The sequence below is a fragment of the Coregonus lavaretus genome (assembly GCF_964263955.1).
Source record: "Coregonus lavaretus genome assembly, chromosome: 6".
NCBI lineage: Eukaryota > Metazoa > Chordata > Actinopteri > Salmoniformes > Salmonidae > Coregonus > Coregonus lavaretus.
The window spans coordinates 4,545,916-4,556,974 of NC_139993.1; the positions used below are offsets into that span (position 1 = coordinate 4,545,916).

Consider the following 11,059-nt stretch of genomic DNA (forward strand, 5'->3'; position numbering starts at 1 on the left):
TTTGATGTTCAATAGTGGTTGTTGTTACAGAAGTCTACAACCCTGTCATAAAACCTGTATCCAAGGCCAAGGTCCACCAACTCTAACTTCCACTTGCATTGACATGCAACGAAAACCATGGATCGATCATTGAAAATGCCATGGAAAAAGTGGCAAGTGGTCCATCACTTAGAAACACATTTGAAACACAAAGGCACCATATCATTACTGTTGTTCTCATTACTGTTGTTCTTAATATAGACCTAGTTGTAAAATGATTATGACTTTGATATCGTTAAGGCGTAACCTAAACAACCGATGAGGAAGGGTTAAGTGTACAGTGTGTGATGACGTACATCCTCCACTCTTATCTGGACTAAAGAGGGCATCATTGACTGGGACCAACATCAGAGTTGTTTACCTATAGATTTTCTAAATAGTTAAGACAGTAGCTTCTGTATATAATATAGTCTTTAAAAGCTGTAAAACATGTTTTTATTCAATTCATACAGATATTATATCAATTTTGAATGTTGTCAATGAAGCTTGTCAATAAAAAATACATTTAAAAATATACTGTAATTGTTATCAGGATACCACAGCCAAAATGATATGCTGTTATGGAAATAGGAAACGAAAGATAATGGTTTAACATGGGACCTGATGTCTCTTTTCATGGTGAACTTCACAGTAATGTAAAGTATCAACTGATTTATATAGAAAAACTGCAAGCCAGTCTGTAAGTTTCTGGCACTCCAAGGGTGATGATAATGCATAGGGAGGCTCTTTCCTATGAAGATTGGAGGTGTGTGTGTGTGGTAACTGGGGTAATTGAGGTGCGTGCGAGATGTTGTTCATTCAGTTTTTGAGATGTGGGTGTGGAAGAGAGAGTTACGGAGAAACTGATCATTAAAGCAAAAAAGCACGTAAGATTGTTGATGTCCTAGATTCAAAATACACCTATTTTGTTAGTGTTCTTCCACCTCCAGCCCTCCAAATTGTGCTGGCCCAGTCTGTGCTGTGTCCCTCTTTTTTACTGGTGTAACTTCCAGTAAAGGAGGTATACCACTCCCCTCCATACCTGCTTTATCATAATAGCCAAGACACACAGGCATTCCAAATGACATTTGGAAGGAATTGGACGTAGGCCAAAGACAAATCCAGGCAGAACATAAATATATGTACCTGTGATAATAGAACCAAAGAAAGCAGTAAAAGTAGCAGTGATTAGGCACGTAATGGTGTCTTAGTTTCCCTGGAAATACCTCTCGTCACTCGGTGCCAAAAAATAGTCTAGGCTGAATGAGGGGGCTTTGGGGTTTCAATGGGTGGTGGTTTGAGGATTGCGACAGTGAAGTCTTGATGGGGATAAGTTTACATTGCGAGGCATGTGGATCATTCATCACGTCGTCTTGTGGGTCCACCGTGTATGAATGATTTGTACTTTTGTGGCTTTGAGGTAAAAAATAAAAATGTCTGCTTACAGATTCTTCAGAAAGTATTCATAACCCTTAACTTTTTCCACATTTAGTTGTGTTCCAGCCTGAATTTGAAATTGATACAATTTAGATTTTGTGTCACTGGCCTACACAAAATACCCCATAACGTTAAAGTGGAAATATGTTTTTAGACATTTTTACAAATTCATTAAAAGTGAAAAGCTGAAATGTCTTGAGTCAATAAGTATTTTACCCCTTTGTTATGGCAAACCTAAATAAGTTCAGGAGTAAAAATATGCTTAACAAGTCACATAATAAGCTGCATGGACTCACTCTGTGTGCAGTAACTTTTAACTTTTAAAAAACTATTTATTCCATCATTAACTTTTCTAATTGCTATTGAGAAGAAACAGTAACCTCTAGTTTGCCTGTAAATCTTCAAGGAAAAGTCTCACTATTATTAAAATACATATCTGTATTACTATTATAAACACACGTTCCTAAATACATAATGAGGACAATGACATAGCAGGATTTGATCATTTATTTTAAATTCCATTATGTTGGGGATTATGTTATGGGAGTGCACTGATTCACATAACGTGATGGAATGCGCCCCAAATGGCACCCATAGGTCCTATTTTGGATAGACCCATGAACTGAACTGATTCCTTCCACTCCCTTTGTACACAGGTGCGCTCTCTAGAGGCAGCCAATAGTAAGTTGGAGCTGCAGATCAAAGAGTTCTACGAGATGAGATCACCGACTCACAAGAAGGACCTCAGTGGGTTCTATGCCACCATCACAGACATCCGCAACAAGGTACTTCTGGGTAATGTAGTCTTAATGTAGCAACCCACTGGGCACACACTGGTTGAATCAACATTGTTTCCATGTCATTTCAATGTAATTATGTTGAACCAACGTGGAATAGACGTTGAATTGGCGTCTGTGCCCATGTGGGAAGGGAGGTGGGGATAGGATTGAGAGGATGCCAACAGGTTTGTGAAAGAAGAGAGTCACTAGAATTAATTAGATAAGTGATAGATTAGAGGTGTAATTCCGGTTGTCTCTCAGTATTTATCTTGTTGACCGTTGAAAAACTGTGTCCTGTTGTATATGAATGAACAGTACACATGGACCAGATCTGCTGATCTAAACACATTATATCCCGTACATAGTTGACACTGTTATTACATTCCATTGACTGTGGCTGTCCTCCTGTTCCTAGATCCATGCCAGGTCTGTGGAGAACTCTCAGATAATCCTGCGGGTGGATAATGCCAGACTTGCAGCTGATGACTTCAAGATGAAGTAGGTGCACATCTTCTCTGTACTGTACACAGCTTCTGTGAGTGTACTGTTTCTGTTTGTAACTCTTGGCCTATATGTTCTAGATTCAGTAGATCCCATCCTCCCAGATCTACAGAAATGCTTATGGGAGTAGGCAGGGGCTATGGATCAGTTTATGGTTGGGCAAGTTGTATCTTGGTTTGTTGTGAGGAGGAAGTAATCAAGCCCTCTCCTTTCCTCAACCCTTGTAGGTTAGAGACGGAGGCTAACATGCGTATGACGATGGAAGGGAATGTGACTCGTCTGAGAGGAGTCCTGGACAGCTTTACACTCACCAGAGGAGACCTGGAGATGCAGATTGAGGGGCTGAAGGAGGAGCTGGCCTACATCAGGAAGAACCACGAGGAGGAAACCTCCTCATTTCTCCTCATACACTCAAGTCTTAACTCTTGTGCTGTTGGCTGAGGTGTCAATACTCCAGGACAGCCACATGTGGTTTTTCATTTGGACACAATGGCTCCCTCTGTAGTTTTTGCAATGTTTTTGCGCTTGAATGTATTTATATAGACCTTTCCATGTTTGGCAACAAGGGGGCAAAACTCACCCACAACAAATCTAGGGCAACTTCACAGTTATTAGTACTCAAATATACAGTAACTCATTGTTTTCAGGTGCTTTTGCCCTTCCCTGTGTATAAGTAAACTACAAATCCCAGGTATTATAGCACAATTTGTCCCCCTTTTCCTGTTGTTAGGAGATGCAGTTGATGCGGCCGCAGCAGTGTGGTGCTGTGAATGTGGAGATGGACTGTGCTTCCTCAGTGGACATGAGCAAGGTGCTGGAGGAGATGAGGACCCAGTATGAGGGCATGGTGGCGAAGAACCAGAGAGATGCTGCCAAGTGGTTCGAGAGCAATGTGATACAACCTCTGAAAATAGGACAGGGGGCCTCGAAGGGTGTGGGCCCGGGTCCCTAAATGTGTTTTGTGAGAGGCACAATTGACATGTAGTGATACTATACGTTTGACTAATACGGTGTGTGTGTGTGTGTTTGTGTGTGTCAGGTGGAGGTGCTTCAGAACCAGATCACCACCAGCACCACAGAGGTCAATACCTCTCAGTCTCAGGTGACCGACCTGAAGAGGACCTTCCAGAGCCTGAACTGCATTACATTTGACATTTTAGTCATTTAGCAGACGCTCTTATCCAGAGCGACTTACAGTTAGTGAGTGCATACATTTTCATACTGGCCCCCCGTGGGAAATGAACCCACAACCCTGGCGTTGCAAGCGCCATTCTCTACCAACTGAGCTACATGGCCTGCTCACTCAAGTATGATGCCAAACCATCTTAGTGAATCAGCATCCCTAAACATATAGCATTTCTCTTTACCCTATTTCTGTTCCTAAAATATGGAATTCCTTTAGGTCTTAAAGGAACATTACACTCCAAAATCAAAGTTTGTTAGATGTTTTCAGACCTCCACAGTGGTGTAATGTCAAGGTGTTCTAACAGCTTTATGTGCACCAATCTAACTATCTCTACCCTTCTTCATCTCCCTGTTCATCAATTTCTACTACCCTCTCCTTTCTCCATCCCTTACAAACATAAATACATTCCTAGAAGGGGTACCTGGAGCAGAGTGTCACTGATATAAATGGTCGCTATGGCTCCCAGCTGAGCCAGCTGCAGGGAGTACCTCCGAGTACCAGATCCTCCTGGACATCAAGATGAGGCTGGAGATGGAGATCGCTGAGTACAGGAGGCTGCTGGATGGAGAGGGACTCAGGTGAGAGGGGATAATGGAGAGGAGGAAAGAGAGGGAGGGGGAAGGGATGGGGGGATAGCGAGGTGGGGGAATGGAAAGAGCGGAAAGTGTAGAGGGAGGATGGAGCAAGTTGGAGTAATAGGTACAGTGGGTTCAGTGAATGACAGCTGTTTATTGGAACCTCATTGCAAACTAGTAGATCAAGATGTGTGTTAGTGAGTTTAGCTGACCATAAGTGTTCTTCCCCTGTATGTCTACAAGTAGACATGTGGAGACCCGACAGGAGGTCAGGAAAGTGATCGTGGTCGAAAAGGTCCAGGAAGTACAACAAGACCAGGAAGTGGTGGCAGGTGAGCAAGCAGGATAACAATTAATCAAATGAATGAATCAGTGAAATAATCAAAATAATATAAATAAATAAATAATATGCCATTTAGCAGACGCTTTTATCCAAAGCGACTCACAGTCATGCGTGCATACATTTTTGCGTATGGGTGGTCCCGGGGATCGAACCCACTACCTTGGCGTTACAAGCGCCGTGCTCTACCAGCTGAGCTACAGAGGACCAAGTGATGTTAACCATAATACACACAATTAATTCATTAATGAATTCCTGTGGCTCTTTCCACAGAGTACAACCCACATATGCAGAAGCGTGTAAGGGTGATCGTTGAGGAGATGGTTGATGAGAAGGTCCAGGATATAAACTAACTGAGAATGCCAGATAGTTCTGGAATCTGGTGAAGTTGTAATGGAACACACATAACCCTGCAAACGGGGGTTCAAGCCTCGTCTATATATATATGTCATGGTCGCATACTGTAATATTTCCCTTTTGGCAGGATTGCATCAGCTGAATGATAACTGATGTAATTTACTCATGTTACCTTATAATTCTTATATGGCTCTATCATATAGCAAATGGAATATTATTTATAGAATGTGTTTTTCCTGTTGTTCCATTCGTTGCCACCAGGTGGCATTTCTCTCATTTAAACATCTTTGGCCAGCCCAATTAAAAGTGGAAACAGATTATTGCAGTTGCATAAGTGACATCAGGGAAAATATTACTTGCTACATCAGCCATTATAAAGCTATTTTAGCTCTATTGTATACTCACAGGATCACAAGCAATGTACGTTCTCTGTACTCTATGGCTTCATGATACATTTGGCTGTTGATAAAATCTAGATGTCAATGCATTTCAGGACACTGATATCATAATTGAGGGTGTGTTGTTGTCCTCAAAAAAAATGAAAAGAAACATCTTTACAGCAGTAGCGGTCGGTGCTGTTTAAGATGAGTGAGGACAACTATTTTTTTAATGAGCATGGCCTTATTTCTATTACAGCATATTGGATGACTGTCATTCATATTCCATTCACCCAGTTCAATGTAACAATGATAGGTTTAGGCTTCTACATGATGCTAAAATTTTCCCTATACCCATTCTGCCCACAAATGTTCTATAGGATTGAGGTCAGGGCTTTGTGATGGCCACTCAAATACCTTGACTTTTCTGTCCTTAAGCCATTTTGCCACAACTTTGGAAGTATGCTTGGGGTCATTGTCCATTTAGAAGACCCATTTGCGACCAAGCTTTAACTTCCTGACTGATGTCTTGAGATGTTGCTTCAATATATCCACATCATTTTCCTTCCTCATGATGCCATCTTTTTTGTGAAGTGCACCAGCCCCTCCTGCAGCAAATCACCCCCACAGCATGATGCTGCCACCCGCGTGCTTCACGGTTGAGATGGTGTTCTTCGGCTTGCAAGCGATCCCCTTTTTCCTCCAAACATAACGATGGTCATTATGGCCAAACAGTTATATTTTTGTTACATTAGACCAGAGGACATTTCTCCAAAAAGTACAATCTTTGTCCCCATGTGCAGTTGCAAACCGTTGTCTGGCTTTTTTATGGCGGTTTTGGAGCAGTGGCTTCTTCCTTGCTGAGCGGCCTTTCAGGTTTTTTATTTATTTATTTATTTAATTTTTTATTTCACCTTTATTTAACCAGGTAAGCCAGTTGAGAACAGGTTCTCATTTACAACTGCGACCTGGCCAAGATAAAGCAAAGTAGTGCAATAAAAACAACACAGAGTTACATATGGGGTAAAAAAAAACATAAAGTCAGAAATACAACAGAAAATATATATACAGTGTGTGCAAATGTAGCAAGTTATGGAGGTAAGGCAATAAATAGGCTATAGTGCAGAATAATTACAATAGTATTAACACTGGAATGCTAGATGTGCAAGAGATTATGTGCAAATAGAGATACTGGGGTGCAAAATAGCAAAATAAATAACAATATAGGGATGAGGTAGTTGGGTGGGCTAATTTCAGATGGGCTGTGTACAGGTGCAGTGATCGGTAAGGTGCTCTGACAACTGATGCTTAAAGTTATTGAGGGAGAAAAGAGTCTCCAGCTTCAGAGATTTTTGCAATTCGTTCCAGTCATTGGCAGCAGAGAACTGGAAGGAATGGCGGCCAAAGGAGGTGTTGGCTTTGGGAATGACCAGAGAGATATACCTGCTGGAGCGCAGACTACGGGTGGGTGCTGCTATGGTGACCAATGAGCTAAGATAAGGCGGGGATTTGCCTAGCAGTGATTTATAGATGGCCTGGAGCCAGTGGGTTTGACGACGAACATGTAGTGAGGACCAGCCAACAAGAGCGTACAGGTCACAGTGGTGGGTAGTGTATGGGGCTTTGGAGACAAAACGGATGGCACTGTGATAGACTACATCCAATTTGCTGAGTAGAGTGTTGGAGGCTATTTTGTAAATGACATCGCCGAAGTCAAGGATCGGTAGGATAGTCAGTTTTACGAGGGCATGTTTGGCAGCATGAGTGAAGGAGGCTTTGTTGCGAAATAGGAAGCCGATTCTAGATTTAACTTTGGATTGGAGATTCTTTATGTGAGTCTGGAAGTTGAGTTTACAGTCTAACCAGACACCTAGATATTTGTAGTTGTCCACATACTCTAGGTCAGACCCGTCGAGAGTGGTGATTCTAGTCGGGTGGGCGGGTGCTAGCAGCGTTCGATTGAAAAGCATGCATTTAGTTTTACTAGTGTTTAAGAGCAGTTGAAGGCTACTGAAGGATTGTTGTATGGCATTGAAGCTCGTTTGGAGGTTTGTTAACACAGTGTCCAATGAAGGGCCAGATGTACTTTGGTGCGTGTCGATATAGGACTTGTTTTACTGTGGATATAGATACATTTGTACCTGTTTCCTCCAGCATCTTCACAAGGTCCTTTGCTGTTGTTCTGGGATTGATTTGCACTTTTCGCACCAAAGTACGTTCATCTCTAGGAGACAGAACGCGTCTCCTTCCTGAGCGGTATGACAGCTGTGTGGTCCCATGGTGTTTATACTTGCGTACTATTGTTTGTACAGCTGAATGTGGTACCTTCAGGCGTTTGGAAATTGCTCCCAAGGATGAACCAGACTTGTGGAGGTCTACACATTTTTTTCTGAGGTCTTGGCTGATTTCTTTTGATTTTCCTATGATGTCAAGCAAAGAGGCACTGCGTTTGAAGGTAGGCCTTGAAATACATCCACAGGTACACCTCCAATTGACTCAAATGATGTCAATTAGCCTATCAGAAGCTTCTAAAGCCATGACATCATTTTCTGGAACTTTCCAAGCTGTTTAAAGGCACAGTCAACTTAGTGTATGTAAACTTCTGACCCACTGGAATTGTGAAACAGTGAATTATAAGTTAAATAATCTGTCTGTAAACAATTGTTGGAAAAATCACCTGTGTCATGCACAAGGTAGATGTCCCATCCGACTTGCCAAAACTATAATTTGTTAACAAGACATTTGTGGAGTGGTTGAAAAACGAGTTTTAATGACTCCAACCTAAGTAAACTTCCGACTTCAACTGTAGTAACCAAAAAAGTGTTAAACAAATCAAAATATATTTTATATTTTAGATTCTTCAAAGTAGCCACCCTTTGCCTTAATGACAGCTTTGCACACTCTTGGCATTCTCTCAACCAGCTTCATGAGGAATGCTTTTCTAACAGTCTTGAAGGAGTTCCCACATATGCTGAGCACTTGTTGGCTGCTTTTCCTTCACTCTGCGGTCCAACTCATCCCAAACCATCTCAATTGGTTTGAGGTCGGGTGATTGTGGAGGCCAGGTCATCTGATGCAGCACTCCACTCTCCTTGGTCAAATAGACTTACACAGCCTGGAGGTGTGTTTCGGGTCATTGTCCTGTTGAAAAACAAATGATAGGCCCACTAAGCCCAAACCAGATGGAATGGTGTATCGCTGCAGAATGCTGTGGTTAAGTGTGTCTTGATTTCTAAATAAATCACAGACAGTGTCACCAGCAAAGCACCCCCACATCATCACACCTCTTCCTCCATGCTTCACGGTGGGAATCACACATGCAGAGATCATCTGTTCACCTACTCTGCGTCTCACAAAGACATGGTGGTTGGAACCAAAAATCTCAAATTTGGACTCTTCAGACCAAAGGACAGATTTCCACCGGTCTAATGTCCATTGCTCGTGTGTCTTGGCCCAAGAAAGTCTCTTCTTATTGGTGTCCTTTAGTAGTGGTTTCTTTGCAGCAATTCGACCATGAAGGCCTGATTCACACAGTCTCCTCTGAACTGTTGATGTTGAAATATGTCTCTTACTTGAACTCTGTGAAGCATATATTTTGGCTGCAATTTTTGAGGCTGGTAAGTCTAATGAACTTATCCTCTGCAGCAGAGGTAACTCTCAGTCTTCCTTTCCTGTGGCAGTCCTCATGAGAGCCAGTTTCATCATAGCGCTTGATGGTTTTTGCGACTGCACTTGAAGAAGCTTTCAAAGTTCTTGAAATTTTCCGGATTGACTGACCTTCATGTCTTAAAACAATGATGGACTGTCATTTCTCTTTGCTTATTTGAGCTGTTCTTGTCATAATATTGACTTGGTCTTTTACCAAATAGGGCTATCTTCTGTTTATCACCCCTACCTTGTCACAACACAACTGATTGGCTCAAACGCATTAAGAAGGAAAGAATTTCCACAAATCTTTTAACAAGACACACCTGTTAATTGAAATGCATTCCAAGTGACTACCTCATGAAGCTGGTTGAGAGAATGCCAAGCGTGTGCAAAGCTGTCATCAAGACAACGGGTGGCTACTTTGAAGAATCTCAAATATAAAGTATACTTTGATTTGTTTAATACTTTTTTGGTTACTACATGATTATTTCATAGTTTTGATGTCTTCACTATTATTCTTCAATGTAGAAAATGGTAAAACATTAAGAAAAACCCTGGAATGAGTAGGTGTGTTCAAACTTTTGACTGGTACTGTATCAAGGCTCAAACCGCATGTAAGGCCCTGGACCAGAGCTAGACATGGAGCAGATACAGTAAAGGCAGGTTTGTCATGCAGAGAAATGTTGGGCCTCTTTCATCATCATTCAAAACGTTTTAGAAGTTCTATACAGTAGTTGTAATTGGTCAAAGGCTGCATTCGTTAGTGTCAATTACCTCGACTAACCCCTGCACATTGACTCGGTACCTGTACCCCCTGTGTATAGCCTCACTATTGTTATTTTACTGCTGCTCTTTAATTATTTGTGACTTTTTATTTCTTATTATTTTGTTAACTGTTTTGTTTTTGTTTTTTTGTATTCTTTCTTAAAATTGCAATGTTGGTTAAGGCCTTGTAAGTAAGCATTTCACTGTAATACCTGTTGTATTCAGCGCATGTGAGAAATACATTTTTATTTAATTTGATCAATAACTGCATTGATTGATTAGTTGTTCAATTCTGAGTGTTACAACAATCTTTCCTCTCGGTCAACAGGTGATACATAAGCACAATTAATTATACAGCTAACATCTGTATGTACCTGGTCCATTACTTCAAGCTTAAGCTTATTTAGCAGAATGGGCTCTGGTCAAAAGTAGTGCACTATATAGAATAGGGTTTCATTTGTGACGTAGCCAATGAGGGTTGTCTGAAAGCAGAGGTGTCTTCTGGTCCTAGCTATATCTTCCTCATCTGAGCCATCACTTCCTCTAGCCTCTGTTCCATCTCCTTGACCATCTTCCCTTAACAGGAAAAATGTGTCATGGGCTGTGTCCGAATACCCATTCTAGCTTTCTAAATTGTAGGAATTTTGAGTATGCGAAAATATAGTATGTGGAATTTCAGAAATGTAGTATGCTTTAAATCACAGGATGTCATACTCATTTTGACTTTTCATCTAGTAGAATTTGCTGCACACTACTGAGGAAGAGAATCGTTTTTTGAGACCTACATAATTTCTGACAACAGCTGATAATCAGAATGTTGGGATTCTACGCAATTGGTCATTAGATGACGCCTTCGCAGCATGGATGAGTATAGTATGTTGATATTAGTTGCGTACTGCATTCGTTTTTACTAAGCAGTGCATTCTAAATAGTATGCAGTTTAAGTAAGTAGTAGAAAGCCATTGTTACTTGAAACTACTTGAGATCTGCCAATTACTTTCACTGACTCATAGATAGCAGTGGTGGTGAGTGGCACTTTAAATCAGAGGACGGCTCATAGTAACGGCTGAAACAGA

The 11,059-nt window shown here is 41.3% G+C and overlaps 1 pseudogene across 1 annotated transcript; it reads left to right on the forward strand.

Moving 5' to 3' along the window:
- The first annotated feature begins 2,171 nt into the window (after positions 1-2,171).
- Positions 2,172-5,189, forward strand: LOC311130345 (keratin, type I cytoskeletal 42-like; annotated as a pseudogene). The gene is made up of 8 exons: positions 2,172-2,240; positions 2,650-2,732; positions 2,963-3,167; positions 3,466-3,627; positions 3,775-3,837; positions 4,334-4,499; positions 4,740-4,828; positions 5,110-5,189. The product of its transcript is annotated as a keratin, type I cytoskeletal 42-like (transcript).
- Positions 5,190-11,059: the final 5,870 nt, after the last annotated feature.